General features: G+C 43.4%; 1 protein-coding gene across 1 annotated transcript in view; it reads left to right on the top strand.

Annotated features, from left to right (window-relative positions):
- SIKE1 (suppressor of IKBKE 1) overlaps positions 1–23,122 on the top strand; it is a 166,630-nt gene that overhangs the window by 107,848 nt on the left and 35,660 nt on the right. The window lies entirely within an intron of this gene.

A 23,122-nucleotide genomic window follows, 5' to 3' on the forward strand; every position in this document is an offset into this window, starting at 1 on the left:
CGGGAGCCTTTCCTCTTCTCAATACCGAAACTGCATGGGAAATTTCTGCTAAGGAAATATTGATTTCCAATTAATCGAAGTCAGTGCTGGGAGACAGGGAAAGTAATGGACTGGAAATAAGAGAGGTCAGGCTGCACTGGTTCTCCAGGAGACTAGAATTTTTTTATAAAAGGAAACAAATTCATTTAGAATATTGTTATCCTTTAAAAGGAGAAGTTCCCAAGGGACCCTGTAAAGATTATTTTTTAGTTCTGTCTTTTCTCCCTTTCAAATCATTAGCCAGCAATTTCCCCATTTTATTTTGACCCCCGTAATAGCGAGTACTATTTTTCAATGAGAAAGAGGAGGCAGCGTTCGTAGATAATCTATTAAAAGTAAGTTTAGCGTCAATAAGAATTTTCAGGGAAGACTCGTCATTGGATTGATTGTTTATGTACTCTAGCTTTTTAATTTTATTGAGTAATTGAGTAGACTGGGCCTCTAGGGATTTTCTCTTTTTTGATACTAAATGTATAATAAAACCCCTGGCGGCTGCTTTAAAAGAATCCCAAACCGTTACAAACGAGGAATCTGGTTGAATTCAAAGCAAAAGAGTCAGAGAACAAAATTTTTGGCTGAAATTAGGGTCTAAAAGTAGTGTTATTAAAGCGCCATCTACCTGAATGTGGAGAAAAGGGGATAAGGTCGATATCAACATATACTGGGACATGATCTGAGATTAAAATTGATCCAATTTCAGTGTGAATAGCATGCTGAGCCAAAGACTTGCTTAGAAAAAGGTAATCTATTCGGGAGTGGTGTGGAGCTAAATAGAAACTATATTCTTGAAGAACTGAGTCGCCATATATCAACTAAAGACTTGCATCGTACTGTGGAAGTAAATTGTGAGTGCATTTTAGAGGGAACAAATTTCACTGTCTAGTATGGGATCAAGAACTTCGTTACAGTCTCCGCCAAATATAATGTATTCATTATCATATAAAAGCATTTAAATAGAAATTTTTGTCCAGAAAACCTTATCAACAGAAGTGGGACCATATACATTTAAAATAACTATAGGTATCTTATCTATAAGTAACTTAACAATAGCCCAACAACTCTCAACCTCAGATTCTTGATGGACAACTGATACATGTAATTTTGTATGGCATAAAATCAGAACTCCATTCTTCTTACCTAAAGCAGGAGAATTAAACACATTGCCCATCTAAAAAAAATTCAATTTGGAGGCTTGAGATTCAGAAAGATGTGATTCCTGAAGTAATGCAATATCAGTTTTTAATTTAGCTAGATGGGATAAAACCCTTTGCCTTTTAATAGGGTTACCAAGTCCTTTAATATTCCACGTAGTAACTCGGAATGTAAAGTAAAAATAAGAACATGAACAATCAATAAGCTTACAATATTGAAAATGAAGTAAGAAAAAAGCAGAGAAAAGGGAGAAGAGTAAAAAAGTGTTTGTATATAGAGAAGAAACATGGAAGAATGAGTGATAAAGTAGAAAATAGGAAGAAGAAAATAATGGAAAAGAATCGTAGAGAAAAACGTCAGAAAAGGGAAGGTAAAACAGGGAACAATAAGACTGTACAAGTCATACAAATGAGGACTAGGGAACATACCTACAGTACACAAGACGGAACGGGGGATGGCAACACCAGAAGACAACAGCACTCAGACTCCACCAGAAGGCAGGGAAACTTTGAATGGGAAGGAGTCAATACATAAAGGAGACCATATTAAGAGCGGGGGCGGAGTAAAAAAAGCTGTATTGGGAAGAAAAGAGGACAATATGAATAAGATACTTTTATAAAAGAGGGGAGAGAGAAGAAGCAACGGACTAGTGCACAAACATCCTACAAGTCAAATAAAAGCAAAACCACATTCAGTGAATTACATTGATAAGGAAACAGCCCTGTAAGACAGAACACAGTAACATTTAGGTAGACTTTGAGGTGTCCATGACATCTGCCCCATGAAGCTGAAGAAATTCCTGTGGAGCAGCCGGATCCTCAAAAGTGGTAGTCTTTTCCTTGTAGGTAACCTTGAAAAGACACGGATGGATTAGTCCATATCTGGCATTTATAGAGCTTAGCTGAGGACGTAGATCAAGGATTTTTTTCCCGACTGTCAGCAGTGACTTTAGTTATGTCCTGAGAAAAATATAGTCAATGGCCTTCCCAATGAATTTGTTTTTTGGACTTAACAACCAACAAGACTTGAAGGAGGTCAGTATATTGTAGGAAGAACATGACGACTCCACTTGGTTTTGGTGAGACTTTGGGACAAAGTCTATGAGCCCGTTGGATGTTGAACGGAGTAGAGGCAGGCATATCCAGAAGCTTGGGCAAAAAATTCTGAAAATAAACAATTGGATTAGAACCATCCATATTTTCAGGGAGACCATAAATGCAAAGGTTGTTCCTGCGATTTCGATTTTCCAAATCTTCAGTGTGGGTTTTAAGGAGAGTTATTTCTGATTCTAGAGCAGCGATGCGTAAGCAAGTAGATTGTAGAGCTTCAGTTTTTTGTTCCACAACTAGTACTCTTGATTACAATGAAGACCATTTATCTTCCAAATGTTGCAGAGTCATATTCATTTCCTCCATGAAGGGTTTCAAGGCACAAATTTCTGCAAGAATTATGTCCATTGATACTGAGGAAGTGTGCATTGGGGGACAGAGGATCCTTTTTTGGACGTTTGGTGGAAACCACAGATAACTTGCTTGAGAGCTGCGATTTTGGAATGGTGCCTGGTGTGAGGTCAGGTTTATAAGGATTATTTTCCATGTCATTGTAAGTAGAGTCTGAATCAGTGTGTGGAGTGTGTTTAGTAGGTTTTGAAAGCTTGAGGTTTTGTCATTTCCCCATATAAAAAGAGAAGAAGATTTTGTAGAGCACAGCGTAAGTACAAGCGTGAGGTGAAACCTTAAAAATATGTAATTAAGTTCATTCACAAAGTGAGGGGAGGAAGAACACAGCTCCTAAAGGACGAAGCACACAAGAATGCATCAGGTAACCGCAGGGTCGAATTAATTATCAAAATGGATAATGCTCATGAAATGAAGGTTTAGTGATTATTATCAAGTTAGCCAACACTTATTGAAGAGAATTATCCGCAAAACTTTCAGGATTCCAGTGAAAGTAATATCATGTTTCCCTTATGAGCATGCCAACAGCATAAATAGACAAAGAAAAAATAATTTCACAGCATAGAGGTGAAAAAATTATCCAATAGAGCTGTTTAAGAAAGCAGGGGCACGATACTGTGTGGAAAGGCTATTTCAGTATAGGAGGGAACGTGCTCGCCTTCCAAGATGGCGGGCGCGACCTCACTTTGAGGAGAAATCCCCGGGGTCGTTGTGGCCCTAATATCGCTGCAGCATTGTCTTTTTAAAGGTTCCAGCGACTCACCATTGCTAAAGGGAGAGACAATGTGAATCTCGTCCCTCGGCGAGAGCTAGAGCGGTCTTAAATCGTTGCGTAGGTTTCCTGATCCGGTGGAACCTTGATCGGTCACGCCAACTTGGATTGGCATTGTAGCCACGCCCCCCATTCATTTATATTTCTAACTAATTTGAATAAGTTAGGGGCCCAATACGATGGCGGTTGGACAGGCGTCTGACTGCAATCGCAGCGGAATTGCGACTGCCTGAAAAGGAGTCAGCGGTCCCACTCGCCATATTTTGATAAGACCATAGTGTAGGCAGTCGCAAACAGCCTTTTTCTACTGTTGCTTGTGCTGCGGTCCCGGAAAATGGCAGCAGCACAAGCTGCAGTAGAAAAAGGCATTTTTCAAACATCCATGCATCGTGTGCACAGCACCAAATGTGCCCCCCTGACCACTTAGCAGTGGCGCATGTGGGGCGAGGGCCCTGCTTGGGGCCCCCAAAGTTCCTTTCCGGATACCAATATATGGAGGTGGCACCGCCATGAACAGTCAGTTGAAAAGGGACATCGTAATCCTGAGGACTGTGCCTGAGCAGGCACCGCCACCATTCTGGTTCGCGATTGTGACCGCTGCCCCATAGAGCTCAGTAGAGCCAGTTGGAGGCAGGCGGTCCGTCTCCGACAGTCAAGGGTCTAACCAACTGCATTGTAATCAGAAGCCGATTCGATTTAAATGTAATGTGGTCAATTTGGCAACCACCATAGACTTAGGAGATGCACCTGCCACTACCGGCAGCGCCTTGTTATAGATTCTTCTTACAGAATTCACCTTTTCATCATAAGTTCTATACTAAAGGATTAGACGTTTACATATACAAAACTGCATCAGTACTCAACAAAGTGATTAAAAACAGTTGACGCAATCGCAGAAACACAAAATCTTTCACCAAACTGCCTGTTCTCAGGTGTTGTTGGTTCCTGTTCTGATAGTAAATGAACTTGCCTGTGATAGCTGGTATTCTACAACTATGGAGGGTGAGGAATGGAGTGAGGATTAAGACTATTGTTCTCTCAACAGACCTCAGCCCAAAAGAAATAAGGGATGTAAAATGCATTTTTATCTGGTTATTTGATGTTCTAGGAAACCTGAGACCTCAAATATATCTAAGAATTGTCCCTGAACTAATAGTAGGACATACTGGACAAATTAATTTATTTTCTTCTTTTAAATATTGTAAATACATGCCACGTGTCGTTATCTTCATTCTGAACACGTTACTGAAGTTCAGAAAGCTGTTGAAAAGCTCTCTATACCCCTGAACCTAGTAGCCTTTGTGCACTTTTTAGAAAAGCTTTGGTTTTTAGCACCTTGATAACCCAGTGAGTGTGACAGAGCTCTTAACATAAATAAAAATCCACAAAAAACAACTATACAGTACTGTTGTGGGTGATCCCAGTGACCTATTGTCAGTTTCTCTCCATATCACATCTTCCATTCTGGAATACAGGCAATTAGCCAAGAAAGACCTGTTCACCCAAGCCAGCTGTCTGATGCACAGCACCTCAAGTTTGAGATGATCCTGATAAAATACAACTGTTCACATCAGACAAACCGCTAAAGCTCAATCCTGAATTAAAATATTGCTAAAGCATCCCTGAAAGTAAATGCCAACCAGTGATCAAAATCAAATAGGCAAATTGAAGTGCAGGGATTAAAAATGTAAATGTAAATCTGTATTTGTAAAGCGCGAACTACTCACCCATACATGTCTCAGGGCGCTGGGGGCTGTCGTGGAAATTAAGTGAGCTATTGCCCAGAGTCCCATGGTGCTAAGCTGAGCTGCCGCCGGAGCCGGGGATCGAACCGTGAACCCTGTGCTCCGAAGGCAGCTGCCCTGGCCGCTGCACCACACCTCTCCACTCCAAACTGGCGCAGCCTCCACTATTGTAAAGCCTTCTAAAAATCAGTGTCAGCTATGCCATCCATGCCACAGAGTTTTCCAGATGATCATAGAAGGGACACCATCCCACATAAATCAAGTCCTCCAATACTCGTGTAGCAGATAGGGGGCATAATAGTGTCTTCAACTATTCATGCTGAAATGAAATGCTGTATACTGTGTAACAGATAATGCAAATACAGCTGACAGCCAGAGAAGTACATGGGCTGAAGGAAGGTTATGCTTTCATCTTCCATTTGCCTAAATATTTTTACCAAATATGTTCAGTGTAGGAAATCATCCTGATAAGTCGATGGGAGAACAGCCAATGTGCTCTGGCTATACATATAGAGCAATTTGGTAGGAGGACCTTAAATATTCAAAGCACGTTCCTCCCAAAGAGTATCTGTACTCTTATTGTTTAAGTACGTTTACTCTTTCAGAGCACTATAAGGGTGTGAGGCAACAATAATTCATACAATACAGTTGAGACAAAGGGGCTCCTACATGCTTAGCTTTACTTATGTACAAATCAGAGTGTAGATTTGCACTTGCGTGTAGACTCAAATGTATTCATCCCACGGTGGAGCCTTGTACAACAGGATTTACCAGTGTAATGTTACTACTAGTAAAACAATAGTGAAATATTCTTAAAGTTCATTACTCTTTTTTAAAAGAGAATGAAAAATAAGTATTTAATATAAGTATAAAATCATTTAAAATATTTATTACAAACCTAGAACTATTAAAATAAAATGCTAGACTACATTATCTCATTAAATAACATCTATTATTTAATTTATTAAACTATATGTATTCATTTTAAAAGTGTTTTGTAAAGAAAACAATGCCACCTATGGTAACATTTGTATTTAATATGTATTACATTTTGTTAAAAGCTGTGCATAGAATGAAGGGATGTTTCTATTAAGTTGTACATTTTATTTTTAAATTCAATTTATTACATTCTAAAATAATTAACATTTATCTCTGTGTATGTATTTATATGTGTGTGTGTATATATATATATATATATATATATATATATATATATCAACATTAAACAAACAGAGATCTATTTTAAAAGTCAGAATACATTTAACCTTCCTTTGAGGTGCTATTTTAAGACATACCTCCACTGTTGTTTATCCCCTTCGGCGCTGATGACGAGCTCAGCTCGTCATCAGTTGCGCCGCTCGCACGCTGATGACGAGCTGTGCTCGTCATGTAACACGGCTTTAGCGCGAAAATCGCCGCAGCGCGCATGCGGTTAAGGGAGTGTGTTGCAGTACGTATGAGTGGCCATGTGTGGTGTTTGACATTCTCCAAGACTTGGCCGGAGTACATTTACTACTGTTTTGTCACCTTTATGGCGGCAGTAACTCTAGAAGTATAGTTTGTAAATACCAATGGGCTTACTTTTCCGTGGGTTTGTGGTGGTAGTAGCCTGTCCCACCCTAATCCCCTCCTTATTTTCCACTAAATCCTTCCATTTTTTCCCCAAGCCACTAACCGTTGTCCCTCCTACATTTAATACTAAAACGTACTGTTACGCCTTGGGAGATCTCCATCATCGTGGCAGACATCTCTGCCTAGAAAAGACAGAGACAGAGGTCTCTGACATTAGGTTAGTGAATAGCATTTTGAAGTGCATGACTAATACTACTGTAGTACTATTTCACGTACTACAAAATGCTGTTTATGACTAGGCCTCAAAGTACTCAAATGGGAAAACAATGGTTTTTGAAAAGGAGTAAAAATATTTTTTTTGAAAAGCGCAAATATTAATAAAAAGACGGGGCAAGTGACGTGAAAACAATGTTTTATGAAAGTCAATTGGGCCAATGTTATTGTACTGTAAAAAGTAAAATCTTAGATAACTGCTAAGCTTCCTTAAGAAATTCATCAGAACTTAAGGCCTAAAAAGACTTCCTGCTTGTAAATTGAGTGTCCTAGAGCTAGGAGGCAGGCCATTCTTCAGATCCAATAATCAGACCATTGAATCTCAAATTCAAAAGTTTCTTGTGGGAGAAGATACCCCTCAGTTGTCACTGCATAATGCAGCGTCTATAGGATGCAGATAGTGGTTTTCTGCAGTTGGTTTTCTCCATGTATAGTTTCTAGACCTCACAGAAGTTCAGATAATTTTACTATTCGTAATGCAGGAATTAAATAGAAAACATATAAAATCTAATCTCTATTCATTGTACTTCTACCTTTTAAAATTCGGGAATATTTCTATAAACGATAAACTTGGGGATAGACTTGAAACCTGTTATTTTTCCTGGGGGGGGGGGGTATAATCCTTTGTAACTCTTCAACAGAAAATGACTGGCTTCGTTACTATTCTGAATTAGGTACCCATTTTCAAATGACACCTTTCCTTTTAGACCACAAAAAAGCAGTGTAAGCAAGTGCAACACATACAAGGTAACGTCAGCATTTTTCTGAAGTAAAAAGAGTACTTAGTTTATGTTATAAATATTCGTTTAATGGTTAATTTTAACAAAGGTGTATATTTGGCTACAAAGTTGTAATTTGGTTGAGAGTCCTTACATTACCACCTAAGATGAAAAAGTGTTTTATGTATTGGCTGGTCTACCATTAGATTGAAAAAGTAATACCTTGAGTGTTAAGTAACACCCATTGGTTATTCATAGTTTTGTGTGTCCGGCTTTAGCTGCTCCTGCACGTGCTGTTCTGATTGTAAGTATGTAATCATGCATATTGTGTCTTTGTGCTGCTCTGCTGCTGCCCGTCATGCACTTGTTCCATTTGTGTGTGGAGGTATCAGATCTTCTACAAGTTTGTACCAATGATTTTTTTTTTTTTTTTTTTTATGTTTAAGAAAGACCTTTATTCGTCCAATGCACAGTGTACACATCTGCATTGCTTACAACCCAGTCGGGCCAGCTGCAGTCGGCGGAGTTCAGAGCATATAAAGAGAGTAAACACAGCTTCAAGCCCGGCAACCCTGGGGTCCGGCAGCGTATAACAACATTTCACATTACATCATGACGTGTACATCGTCAGTGTTCAGCATGTGTGCGGTCTAAGGGTTTTTCAGCATGGCTGCAGTGGTTCTAGGTGGGTGCGCTGAAACTACCCCTATCTGTGTCTATAACGATGATCTTGTCCGTTGCTACCAATGCTTGTCGGTTGCGAGTGTTCCTATGAGAGTCGGCAGTAGGACGGGCGTATCATCGTGTGAAGGAGCATGGAGGGTGTTTAGCGACTTAATGTGAACGGGGCGTGTAACCTCCATGTGTGTCCGCATCAGCGGGGAGAAATGTACTGCGCCTCAGTGCCCATGTGGGGTGTCCATTCCTCGGCCGCTACACCCGAGGATGTCCTGTGACATGAAATGATATAAAGCATGGAGTTGCGTGCGTATGGACATGGTCTAACAGAGGATGAACTCAGATCAACAACCAACTATGAAACAGGGGGGACAAGGGTTTCGCGGGAGGTGGGTAGGGGTAGGTGTGTGTAGAGTTCGCCATAGCGCCTGGTAGGTAGGAGCCCGTGTTAGTATGCCAACCGCGTCTCGCGGGGTAGGCAGGCGGGGGGGGCCGGGGCCCAGGGGGAGCGCGTGTCGTCCGTGGAGCAAGGCCATTAGTGGGGGGGTCTTCCGAGCGGTCGGAGGGTGTGGCGTCGCGGCGTATTGCCCGGGCCGTCACCGCCGTTGTCAGGTGGCGGCGGGGCATCGGGATTGGGGTGGGTGGTGGCAGTATGAAACATGAAAAACCCCAGTCAGACAGTGTGCCGAGACCGACGGCAATAGGAGGTCATATGAAGTGTCAAGTGTAATCCGAGTGGCGCCATATCAGGAAAGGGGGGGGAGTGGGAGTGCATATGTCTTCACGTGATTCCCTGTTCCACACATTTCTGCAGGAATGAGTGTAGTATGCCCTCCCATTGGTGTGCAATGGGGAACTTCCTGAGCCCCGCCGTTTCCTCCCGCTGCAGAACAGAGTGTTCAGCGCGCGCCCAATTAGTCAGTGACAAGCACCAGTGTCGGAGGTGAGGGGGTGTGGCGGCCTTCCATCTCTTGGTGAGCAGTCGCTTGGCCGTGATAAGTCCGAGGTCCCAGAATCTAGCTTGGACTCTATTTAGGTGAGTGCGTTTATATAGTCCCAGTATACAGGCTTCCCATGTGTTCGGTACAGGTTCCCCAGTACAGTGTCTGAGTATCTTAGTCACACCTTCCCAATACTGCTGTAGGGCGGGGCAGAGCCATAGCATGTGAAGGAGATCTGCGCCTATGAGGGAACAGCGGCCGCAGGCAGTGTCAGTCACAGAGAAGTATTTATTTATGTTATTAGGGGTGAGGTATGCACGGTGTAAGATATAAAATTGTATGATTTTAAAACGGGGGCTGCGGGGGATGTTCACTGGGCCAGCGAGGATCATGACCCATTCCTTGTCCGTCCAGTCCCGCCCTCAGTCCGCCGCCCACTTTTCCCGTAGGCGTGCAGTCGCCGGGCATGTATGTAGGAGAAGTGCTTGTGTCAACCAATGAATGATGTGGGTGCCGTTGCTCATGACATGTAAGTACTGCATGAAGTGGTGTGTCGGTGGTTCACTAGACATGTCTCCCCAGGCGGCGGTCAACGCGTGGACAAGAGACGCGTGTGTCAGGAACTGACCAGCCGGGAGGGACGTGTCCTCCGCGAGGGTTGCAAAGGGTATAAGGGCTCCGTCGGAGTATAGGTCACCCAAAGTCTCCACCTCCGCAGTGACCCAGCCGCTCAATCGCGCACCGGTCAGGGTTCCCGCCGTCGTCGGGGTGCCTAACAGTGGCAATATTGGCGCGTAGGGCGTCGTCGCTCGCGTGAGGCGCAAACATCGGAGGAAGCATCTGCGCGCCACTGCGAGCAGTAGTTGCGATGGTGTGGGGGTCCGAGTCAGCGGGTGGAACAGTGTTTGTAGTTGGGGCTGGGACCAAACGGCGGTGTCTGTAGCCGTGTCACTCAAGTTCTTACCACCCAGCCAGCACGATACCCACTGCATTTGTGCAGCCAGATAATATAACTCTGCGTTGGGAACCGCCAGTCCGCCCTCCGTAGTGGGCATGTATAGCTTCGTCAGCGCTACTCGGGGTCGGCCTTTGTTCCAAATCAGGGTTCGGAGCAGAACTTCAATGTCTCGGAACACCCGGGTAGGTACATACGTAGGTATGTTCGCGAAATAGTACAACAGCCGCGGGAGTACTATCATTTTAGCCAAGGTAATGCGACTAGGGACATTGAGTGGTAGAGTATTCCAAAACCCCACCTGCGCTCTGGTGGAGGCGATCGCCCTCATCAGGTTGCCTTCCAGGATGTCTATCGGGTCACGGTAGACGTATATCCCCAGATATCTAAACGTGCTGGGATACCACTGCAACCTCCCTCCCCCGATGTGTATGTCACATTCGGGAACGTTCGGGTCGAACGAGTAGGCCCCCTATTTGGCCCAGTTCACTCGCAGTCCCGACATTTCCTCGAAGGTGCCGAAAATGTCGGTGAGGGATCCCGGGACATCGGTGAGGTCCCTGACGTAAAGAAGCAGGTCGTCAGCGTATAAGGATACTACATGCAATCCGTCCGCCAACGGTATTCCCCAGTCGGCTCCTTGCAACCGGAGCATCTCGGCTAGGGGTTCCACAGCTAGGGAGAACAGCAGGGGTGACAGCGGACAACCTTGCCTAGTGCCTCTCTGTACACGGATGGAGACAAGTTTGTACCAATGATGATCTTTACTTTGGCAGCCTGTATGCAGTTAGGCAGCTCTGAACGTTTTTCTATGATGATGATTCAGTATCTGCTCAAGTCTTACAATTACACTTCAGAGACAAACCAGCTCTGAAACAAATTGGCCTTTAGCCATTGATGGTTCAGGTCCCTGTTGATTTCCTAGACTTTCTAAAAACAGATGCTTCAAAATGTTATGAAATGTTGCATCCACCAGTCTCGGTTGCTTCTTACTATTGAAAGTAGCCAATGGCCCTAACTTTGCCTCTTATACACAGCCTGTGGTTACACCTCGAACACTGCCATCTTCTATGACTCCACACTGTGTTGTAAACTACCTTTCAAGCCAATTGCGGTTATTGGGTCTTCAGATGAACAACTGCAATGAATACCTTTAAGAATGATGTAGGTCAGGATCAAGGAAATGACCGTCTCAGGACGATCAGCCTTTGTAATAGGATACTAAGGGACCAGATTACATCCTGCAACGCATGATTCTTTGCCTGATTACAGCAGCAAATTTCACTTTAACTTACTATTAACCAGGCGGTCCTCCCGATCCATTCCAATTTTTTTATCCTCTTTGGGAGGAAGGTCTTTCTTTTCTTTTCTTTTTTATAAATCTTTTGATTTGTTTGTTTTTGAGGTCGAAAAAAGTGGTGCAATTTGTTCAAGTAGGAGGCAAACTTGAACCATAGTCTTAAGTAATCTTCTAAATAATGGCACATTTTGTTGTTATGTTAAAAAGTTTTATACCGCGCTCGATCACCAAACGGTTTCATGGCGCTGGAACACAGCAACATCACACTTTCAAATGTAAAATATTGTAGTCCTTCAGGAAGGGGAATGAGACACAGACAAAGGTTAAAGTGCCTAAAATGAAAGTGTGTCCTCATGTAACCTAACTGGTGCTATGTAAAGCGCTCTGATAACTGATTCGGTTCGGTTCTAGTTCGCGCTATATAAAAGGTGGTGACTCCACCAGATTTCCCAATTCTGTGGTGCTTCTTCTCTGACACGAGCTTTATAGACCAATTCCTTGGCCTTTGAACACCAATCCACAATATCAGGGGTTCATTAGCTTTCCACTAACAGGCTCTTTCCCTCTTGTCCACTAACAATCCCATTCCTAAACGAGTATGGGCTGCCCTGTGTCCCACTCCCAAGTTCTCAATTGTTCATTATGGTACAACTTTGGGATCAGGAAAAATAGACTGCCCAAATAAGATCGCAATTTATTGGTGGAGTCGCTTCTAGTATTGTGCGACAGCCACGCAGTCCCATACAATATCCATGAAGGTGCCTGCCACTGTACAATGGCAACGCAGTGGGAATTGGGAGCTCTATCCATTCACCATAACCTGGTAGTAAAAAAATAGGCACTGTGGGAATATTTAAATTGTATTAACTGCAAACAGGTGAATATGGCAAAGATGTGGGTGGACTGCAGCCCCACAACATCCTCTCATTTCTCCAGGAGTTGCGTGAGATAGATGCCCCTTTTCCCAGCTGTTTTTGTGCTCACTTCCCTCCTAGTGGGCTGTATTCGGATAGCATTGTCCGTTTAGTTCTATACATGTCAAGGGCTTAGCAGATTTGTAAATAGTGGAAGTATTGCTATCTACAGTCTCTAGATACCTCTAATATCTCAGGGTTGGAAGTCCTCAAGTTGTGTGACCTGGGATGGCCAGGAACAGTGCCACCGAAGGGTTTAATTTGTTAATGTTTTGAACCACTTTATATGTCATAGCACAGCACCAGCAGTTTTGTAATTTATGTAAGAAAAGGGGAAGTATTGTCCTTGCTGGTACTGTGAAAGCATTTGTTAATTAGGACCAACAGGGAGGCTCCATATTGTAACAGAATATCAGGAGTCCTCATGCCACTGTTTTATTGTAGTTGTGAACATTTTGAAAAGGCTACCCTGCTGGTCCTCTGGACTATGACAATCCTCACTAGGGATTGAAGATCAGGAAGAAATCAGGCTGTGGAAGGGAACAGGAAGGTTTTTCAAGTGGTATAAATATCAGGGTATCAGTTTTATTTTGAAGCTGGCACTGCATCCCCTAACGTTTAGTGGAAATGAAGAACATCCCGCCAGTTCACATTAAATGTGTTGAAGCAATGGGGTGATGTTCAGCTCCCCTCCCCAGCTTAGATCTCGTCGCTTACAGCTTAACTTTTTAAAGCAGCCATCTTCCACCTTCATAGGGTTGTGGTGCAAACCATGAGGCAGGTGTCCTGGTATCAGCATATTTTTGGTTTTATCTCCGTTTACCTGTAGACAGTAAGCATCACCCTAAATTTGTAGCGTCAGGATCACTCTAAGGAGGGAGCTAATAGGCTGCTGAGTGTAGCGAAAGAGGTCCTCTACACATAGGAATACATTAACCTTCTGTTTGTTCTCCCATCAAAATCCTGATAATCAGAACCGCAGGGGTTCAATCACCAGCCAAATAAGAATGGAGAGGTGGGCAACCTGTTTTGTGCCCATCTCAATCGTGAAAGGTGAAGACAGTGCTTGCATTCACCCTAACTCTTGCCCAGGGCAATGTATTATGCCCTCAAATTTGATGGAAGAGTAGACCAAAAGCCAGACTCAGGAGCACTTAGTGTAGATGGGGCCAGTGCACAGAAACAAAGTATTTTGCAGTCAACTGATGAATACAGCCACCTCCCTTCACAGTTTGTGGGCCTATGTCGCATGAAGCCATCTAAGACAGTGGCTGTTGCTACAGCCCTGCATGAAACTGTTTATATCATAATGAATGAGGAGGTTGCAATTTTGATTTCTAATAAATATATATCAAACCTCTGAACAATTTGCAATGTGTTTTTTTTCCTTCAAAGCATTTTTTAATGTGTATTGTTAGTCTAATACTTATTAAGATTAAAATAATGATGAATTGCAAACGTTATGCTTTTTTACCATACCAATGCAAACACTACTTTTACAAATTAAATACTACAAACATCACATATACTAGCACCCCTTCATTACAAAGTAAACACATATCTATAACACTAAATAGTTAAAATTCTCCATACCCACTACAATACAACTTACCTGCAAGAAGGTTTAGGACACTAAAAAGGGTTAACAATACTATTCCCAGTCAGGGAAGGTTCTGGACACTAAGTGCCCTATTAAGAGTTTGACAGTGTGGCGGCGGGACTGCCCTGCTGCTGCACCGCCAAACCAGTGTGGAGACTGCCCACCCTATTATGACTTTTTAAGTCATTAGTAGGCTTTTCCTTTGGTGGGGCCTATAAAATAAGCACCACCATGGGAACTGCTGTGCATACATACAGTGCGATAGATCTCCATAAAAATAGTAGCTTTGATAAGTCGTAATAGGCTTGGCGGTCCTGCCAAGCATATAGGTTCCACTGGACCACCGCCAGGGAATGGCAGTTCCCTGGTGGAGTTGGCGGTCTCAGGGTGACACAGCCATTATAGTCTAAATGGGACGGTCACAAGACCGCCGCGCCACCACGAGTCTGGCGGTCCTTGGACCGCCACACTCTTAATAGACTCCTTAAAAGGCAACATTAACCATTCCAACTGCAATAAAACTTATCTCAAGGAAGGTTTTGGCCACTGCAAAGGTTAAATATACTATTCCCACTCCAAGATAAAACAAGTCAGTGAAAGTGTTGGACACTAAAGGGGCAGCATTAACTACTCCCACTCCAATCTAACTTAACTCAGTGAAGGTGCTGGACATTAAAGAGGCACCATTGTTCCTTCCCACTGCATTATAACGTATCTCTGGGAAGGTTTTGGACACAAATAGGGATAAACATACTTTTCCCACTTCAAGATAAAATAATTCAGGGAAGGTTGTAGGACAATAAAGGAGAAACATTTACTAGTCCCATTCTAACTTAAGACATTTAAGGTGCTGGACACTAATCAGGCAACATTGTCTATTCCCACTGCAATAAAACTTATCTCAGGGAAGGTTTTTGACCAAAAAACATTAAGGGCCCTATTAAGAGTATGGCAGTCCACACTAATACATATTTTTTTTAACCCCTTCCATGCTTACGACGAGCCCAGCTTGTCATGAGGCACAGTGGAGCAGTGCTCATGACGAGCTGGGCTCGTCATAACGGTCGTGGTCCGCCCACGCGCGATTAATTCCCCGTCTGTGCGGGAGAATCAATCAGTGGGCGGAGTCGTGACGAGCCCAGCTTGTCATGAGCACAACTCCACTGTCCCTCATGATGAGCTGGGCTCGTCACGAGTGCCGCAGCCGCCCCCCTCTCCCCGCACAGGAATTACCCCTTCGGCGAAGGGGTTAATACTACCCACCCTTATGCCCTGTAAACCCAATATCCCACTCCTGACTGTTTGTTTTTTTCTTAATTAACATTAAAAAAACTAATACTTAATTTGATATGATACTTCCCACCCATATCCCCTATTTTAAAAAAATTCAATATAAAAATATATGCGCTAATACATTGGGGCCTCACTATGATGTTGATGGGACCACCACAGACAGGCTGTCAGTGGTGGTCCCACCGACTTCCAGGCCATCAGTCTGACCGCTGCATTACGATGCAGACAGTCCAACCGCCCAACCACCCCCGTCCTGGGAACAGAGCGCTGCTTCCGACAGGATCCCCGATCCCGTCGGGGCAACCGTCGGACTCCTATCACTACCATGAGGGAGCGTCGTAGAGATTAGGATGCACCTTGCTGCATGCTTTTTTTTTACTGTCCCTCCGCCATGAAAAGGCAGCAGAAAAGGACTTTGGGAACCCCAAGAAGGACCCCCGTAGGCCACTGATAAGTGGCCTGTGGGGCACATTTAATGCTCCATCCACATCCATGAACCATGTGCCAGGCACCACAAGGTGCCTGGCACACTGTGTATGGATGTGCACCGAGTGCCTTTTACTACTGCAGCACTTTTCCTGTGCCTCAGCACCAGTTGCAGTAGAAAAAGGCACTTTCCAACCCCCTGCACATTGGTCCTATCATGCTAGGGCAGGTGGGACTGCAGACTCATTGTTGGATAGTTGCCTGCCTAACGGCGATGTGTCCGACCACTATCGTAATCAGGCCAATTGCTTTTAAATAATTCCCACACTTATCCCCTATAAACCCCCACATCCTTCTCCTAAAATTATAATTATAATTATAATAAATAAAACAAATTAAATTACAAACACATTCTTATAAAAAAATTACAAAAACAATTATAAACAATTACTATAAATAAAAGACTATAAAAACAAAACTACAATATATTACACACTTTACCACTAAAAAACTATAATATTGACAACAATATTAACTACATCAATATTAAGCACATCTAAGACAATATTTATATTTCACGATATTCTTGATAAAAATATTAATGTTAGGCAATATTTTGTATTCAATATTGTGTCTGAATACCGCACTGGAGCATGGACAGCAGGACCGAGTGCACTACAGAGCTGAAAACCCAGCAGCATCAGTTCAAAAACTGGAGGGTGATCATGGCGCCGCGGCCAGGGCGACTTACGCTGGAATCTGGGGATCACGGTTCGATCCCCGGCTCCGGCGGCAGGTTAGCCCAGCACCATGTGACTCTGGGCAATAGCTTGCTTAATCTTCCCGACGGCCCCCAGCGCCTAGAGACCCTAACGGGTGATTGTGCGCTTTACAAATGTGGATTATTATTATTATTATTATTATCATATGAAAAGTGGTCCTTTCGCATCCTTGGATCTGAAACAACCTTGTTCTCCCAGTAATTTCGGAGCAAACATCCATAACTTCCTGCCAGAGACAAACTGAGTATGTCCGCCTAGTCCCAGCGACTAGCGTTTACCAAACTATTCCTGCAGGGAAGGGTCTTGGTGAACATCTCCATATTCGGTCACGAATTCGGGAACCGGGGGCCATATGTGCCAATTGGAGTGATGTGCAGGAGACACAAAACTGGCAAGAGAGTAGCATAAGGAAGGCACCCGTATAGAGGCAAGCAGGTGATGTCACGATAGAGGCGTATGAATGGAGGCTGTTGACTACAGCAGACAATCTTCTCGGTTGTCTGCCGTGTTTGATCACCCGGATGAGCTTGTTGGGGTCGTGCAGGCTTAGCTTCAATTCCTGTGCACCTTGCCACACAGATTCTAAAAGTAATGCCCTTCATTCAGTGGCACTTCTGGGGTATCCTTTATTCATAGTGGCTTTCAGGCCTGGGCGTGTGGTGGAAGTGGGCCGTGGAGCAGGAGAGGGGCATGCAAGGAAAGCCAAGCCAAGCAGATCAGACCACCCCAGCCCTCACAACCCATCCAATGCTGCAAAGACACCTTAGACTGTACATTACTACAATTAATGGATCTTATGTGTAATATTGATGTAAAAGATACGAAAGCCACATATCGGAACCATATGTATAATACTACTGTTATACCTTTTGTACACCAAATCAATCCTAATCTTGTTATTGTTGAAACTGATACGAAAGCATGTACCGAAACAATATGTATATTACCTTTGCTATATCCGTTGTATTCTAAACGATTTACCTCATGTAACTGCGAAGCGCTCCGATACCCATGGGTCATGTTCGCGCTATATTAAACTCTATGAATATAAAAAATAAATATAAAATATGCTCTCACCCCTGGCAGCATCTTACTCTCTCGCCTTGTTCCGACTCCTGGTGCGGTCCCTAAGCCGCCAGTTATCGTCCCAGACTAGTTCCAGTGCCGCCACCCACTCATGATCGAGGTCGGTGCTGGAGGAGGGACATCTTGATGGCTACATAGTAGCTGGCTGCCTCTCTGCAGCTCTGTCACGTGCCACCTAGGCTGCAACCACACCCCAGTGATCTCTTGTCCTGAGTTCCTGGCCCCATTTCTCTAGGACAACGCTTCTCAGGTGGGTCAGTTATAGTGAATTATTGGTTCAGGTTCACTGTTGCAGCACAGAGCTTCAGCTGAGCGTGGATGTTGCCTTCGCTGGCTAGTCACACCCGACCAGGAACATACAGGTTAAGAAACTAATTTTAAATGTCACATCATTTTTATAGTTTACATTCTACCCCACCATGTGATGAACTTTGGAGATCATATTGAGAGCTTTTCTTACATTTTTACCAAAGTGTTTCCCCTCATCGTTTGTTCCTGATTCTGGCAAGTCTAGAGAGCCAAAGAGTGGTTTACGTTCTCAATTATTTAGTTTAAAGACATCCTTTTCTTCCTTTTGGGAGTATCTTGATACTGCTGCATATTTAATAATGACTGACAGAATTTTGTGAATTACTGGGTCAGCCTTTTCTGTGAATATCATGTCTCAATCCTCATAGGTGGCTACAGTTTGGATGCCGGATTTAAAAGGAATTCCATTGACGTTTTTAATATTGTCTAATAGTGGTTCAGTGCCAACAGGAACTTTATGGGGGATAGGGGACAGCTAACTGGTACCTGGAGAGAAGGCAATTGGGTAGGTTACCTTTTATACTAATGCGGGCTGGGGGTCTCTTAGGCCAAATATCGCCCGAAATAAAGTCTTGCCATAGTGCCGATTTATTTCTTTATTTTTTTCATTGTTTAGTCCTCATTCACTTTTTTAACGTCCAGCATTAAACCTTTGGCCTCCATGGTTCTGCCCTGTTTTTCCCGTCTAGGGACATAGACTTACAGGCTTGGGAAGGCAAAGTGACCTTTTCCGAACTTAACCACAGGTCAAGGTCCAGTGTAATCATGGAATCTTAGGCTTCAACTTTCCACCACATTACCCTCCTACCATGTGACAAGCGGCCCCCTAATTTGTGTACTTCTTAAAGACCTGCGGGAGGTATCCATTTTCAATATATTCATTACGGAATTCAACCATTCTGCAATTGTGGGATCCGCTTTTGAAACCCATTTCCTGTAAAACTCCCTTCACGCTATCAGGATCAGGTAAAACAGCAACTTGCTATTTTTTTGCTAAGCTTCACAGGCTCTTCTGCTTTTCGCAAAATGATTAGTCCAATGATTACCTCAATTTGAACCTGGAGGATCTGACTTATATTCCTGCTAACATCTACCCAGAACTGTTGGATCTTTGGGCACTTGAAGAGGTGGACGTAGGCAGCCTTTTCCAGGCCACACTTCATGCAGTGTGCCAAAGTCAAAAGTAATGACCAACACAGCTGACTACAAGTTGAGCACCTCAATCAAACAGTTCCAAAAAGTATCCTTAAGTTCTGTACAAAAAGGCCTCCAGGATCTGCTGTGTTTTGATCCCACTGGATTCCCAGAAAAGACTTCAAACAGCGAGGGGGAGGCACCAGTTATGCAGTCATAAGTCGAGGCATGAAGTTATTTTGAAATTTCTTTTATTATTCTTCGTGATAAAGCAAAAGACAGCCAACGCGTTTCGTTCCTACCCAGGGAACTTCGTCAGGGCAGAAGATGAAGATGAATGAATCTATTGTAGATTTCCAAAAATTGAAGAAACAAGTCAGAAGTGCACCAATATGGATCAATAGGAGCAATAGTTTATATGTATATTGGCCAGACTGCTTGATCACAGATGATGAGTATTCGCAACCCCCTTTGATAGGGGAAAGAGTAGTTCTCAAAGCGACAGATTCGATAATCTTCGTTCCAAATGAGTACTCGCTACAATAAAAGGGCTCCACAGTCAAGCTTATGTAGTGAAGTCCATAGTCGTTAAGTATTCAATTAATGGACACCAATTCACTATAAAAAGATGTGTCTGTGATCCAGACAAGTATGTTGGGGGGGTAACACAATACGTAGGGCGGCCGTGATAAGCCGCTGAATTGTCACGTTCTCGGACCACGGAATCTACGACAACCTCCCCGGCACTTCGAAAAACGTGACCCTTTCCGAACTTAACCACAGGTCAAGGTCCAGTGTAATCATGGAATCTTAGGCTTCATCTTTCCACCACATTACCCTCCAACCATGTGACAAGCGGCCCCCAAATTTGTGTACTTCTTAAAGACCTGCGGGAGGTATCAATTTTCAATGTATTAATTACGGAATTCAACCATTCTGCAATTGTGGAATCCGCTTTTGAAACCCATTTCCTGTAAAACTCCCTTCAAGCTATCAGGATCAGGTAGAACAGCAACTTGATATTTTTTTGCTAAGCTTCACAGGCTCTTCTGCTTTCCGCAAAATGATTAGTCCAATGCTTACCTCAATTTGAACCTGGAAGATCTGACTTATATTCCTGCTAACATCTACCCAGAACTGTTGGATCTCTGGGCACTTCATGAAGAGGTGGACATAGTCAGCCTTTTCCAGGCCACACTTCATGCAGTGTGCCAAAGTCGTTTTCCCCAGTTTTGAAGTTTATTCGAGGACCAAAAATCTCTGTGGAGGAAAAAAAGATGATTCTTTTTCCTGTATGCAGGCTTTAGCGTGGAATAAAGTAATCGCATAGATGCTTGCCAAAAGTTTTGAATATGTAGGTGCTTCCTGACTCTAGATACTGATGAGGGTAGGGGTAGTTGATGTAACCAATGATCCTGTGATACCGACCAGTATCATTCTTGCTCTTCTTCATGAGGTTCTCACCCAAGTGCTTGTACTTTCATCAGTGTAGGACAAATGCAACTAAATATGTGTGAAGGAATGTGCGCGGAAACATGCCTGCAATAGCAAGGTCTCATTGGACATTAGCCATGTAACAGCAATCCTCTGTGGTGCGCATCTGGTGGGTGAGTGAGAGCATACACACTGCTTCCAAAGTGTATTGAAAGCATTAGAACATAGTCCTAGCACTAAGGGATAAATCAGGTCCCACATATATTGCTTTACTTCTCTGCATCTCATCATTCCTATCTTACCTTAGAAAAAGGTTGGGCCTTATTAGGCTCCAAAGACAAGATGTGGAGAGTTACAAGAATCCTCGTTACATCAAGGTGTACTTGCTTCTCATCACTTGTGTGCCACATTTACATCAATAAACCAATTACATCATCACTACAGCCACCAGTGCTCCGAGGTCAGTCCTGTGGCCCTGGAGAAGACTGACCATAGCTATGCCCATTTCCTCTTATTCCACCGACTCGACCTCCATTTTAAAAACAAATAAACATGCCTAACAAACGCTCACGTTTCACATATTGAAGACCACTCCACTGTAGCTCATAAACATAGTACACAGTCCTGAACTCCAAGGCAACAACAAAGAATGCGATTTAACATGGAGCCCATGATAACGACGTTCCTAATGCTCACGTAATGCTTAAGTCTTTGCTGCACTACAGTAGACGGTATTCAGAAGCTCTAATGACTAACACAGTATCCTACCCCACATGGAATGTTTGACTGAATTCCTGCTTCAGCAGATGATTGTCCGCTTCAACAAATGCGACTGTCCAATGAGGATGGCAGAAGAGAACAGAAGTTAGACTTGGGGGCGGATCCTCTTGGTTCCTTACTTAAATTTCATTATTTCTTTCAGTAACTTTTAAGATGTAAATCTATTGCCTCCAGAAGGGGATTGCAAGAGAACAATAAACTAGCATTTTAATAACTCTTTGTGTAACGCACAGCCAAAGCAAACCTCCGTGTTGCATCTTTTATGCACTTGGTACTGAAGTAAATACATTAAAATGTAGCTGTATCTTGTTGAGACGTGCTGGCTGTAAGCTACATGTATTTTCAAAGTAGTTATATTTTCCAGAGGTAAGTTTCCCAGCGTTAAGCAATAAACAGCTCTACTTGCAGAGGTGTTACAATGTTTCTTGCTACACTCACTGTTCACGCGCTTTTGTCACTTAACATTATTAACATAATGCATTGTTCTCCACTACATATTGCCATATTATGATGGTAAGTTTGAATAACAAGTTATAAGGTCAGGAATATATGTGCACCATATTTTCCAAGTAAATAAATGATGCAATAAATATCGTTTTGTCAGGTAATAGAGCAATAGGTACTGAAGAGTCCGCCTTTGCTGAGCCTAATTCAACGCTTTGTCACCTAGTTAAAAGACAAAAAATGTGAAAGCTTTGATCACGTGCTGGCTTGCAGGCGAGGAGCATGGGAACTCACATTTCAGCTTTAGGTTCTGCATACATTAAATTTTCAAATACTGCGGACAGAAATTATGTGAGCTGGAGTCCTAACCCTATAGTGTTGTGTGCAGAATTGCTGGAAAGTAGTCTTACAAGGGTCATTGGGAGCCACTTGCATCCCACAGAGCAATGCACATGATGGCCCCTTCCATGTGTATCCGTTTTTTTATACCTCACACTGGTGCATTCAAATAGAAAGTTGCTTAATGAAGCGTGGCTCAGTGGTTAGAGGCGGCAGACCCGGAAGCTGAGATCGACCGTGGACCAGGGTTCGATTCCCCGCCTCGGCGGGTCTTGGGCTCAAAATTCCACGGACTCGACAATTCTCGCTCTGGTGCCTACTCAACTCACGGGGTCACACTCTGCGACTCTGGGCAATAGCTTGCTTAATCTCCACTACGGCCCCTCGCGGCGGGATGCCTAGCTTTCACCTTGTGGACACCCTGCCGGGGTTTCTCACAGGGGAATACCAGGACGGGTTCCCTAAGCAAGCGCCTTGAGACCCCTGGGTGATTCGTGCGCTATATAAATCGAAATACATTTACATTTACATAACAGTCTTGATTGGGTAATCCCAGTCCCCCAGATTTCCTCCTTGCCCCAAAATATCTAGAAACCTGTAGCTACCCCCTGCCCACAGGAGGCTTATCACTGTCTGCAGATCTTTTATATCTCTCTGGCAGGGCCGGGAACAGATATACCAGTCTGGGCAGCACCTTCATTCCTACTATGGCAATCCTTCCTAGCCATGATATAATGAGAGGGATTCCCATTGTCGGAGGTCCCCTCTAATGTGTAGCAAAAAGTCCAGGGTAGTTTATGTGTGTATAGTTTCCGAAGAGTGGAGGTAATATAGACCTCTAAGTGCTTAATCTTCTCTTTAACCAATTAGGCATGAAAAATTATAACTTCAGTTTATCTACAACTGAATGGTATTCGGTTGAGGCGGCTGTTCTGATTTTCAAACACATGACCTTCCTGACCAGAGCAGGTCGTTCTA

Source organism: Lissotriton helveticus, chromosome 5_1 (assembly GCF_964261635.1).
Source record: "Lissotriton helveticus chromosome 5_1, aLisHel1.1, whole genome shotgun sequence".
Lineage (NCBI taxonomy): Eukaryota > Metazoa > Chordata > Amphibia > Caudata > Salamandridae > Lissotriton > Lissotriton helveticus.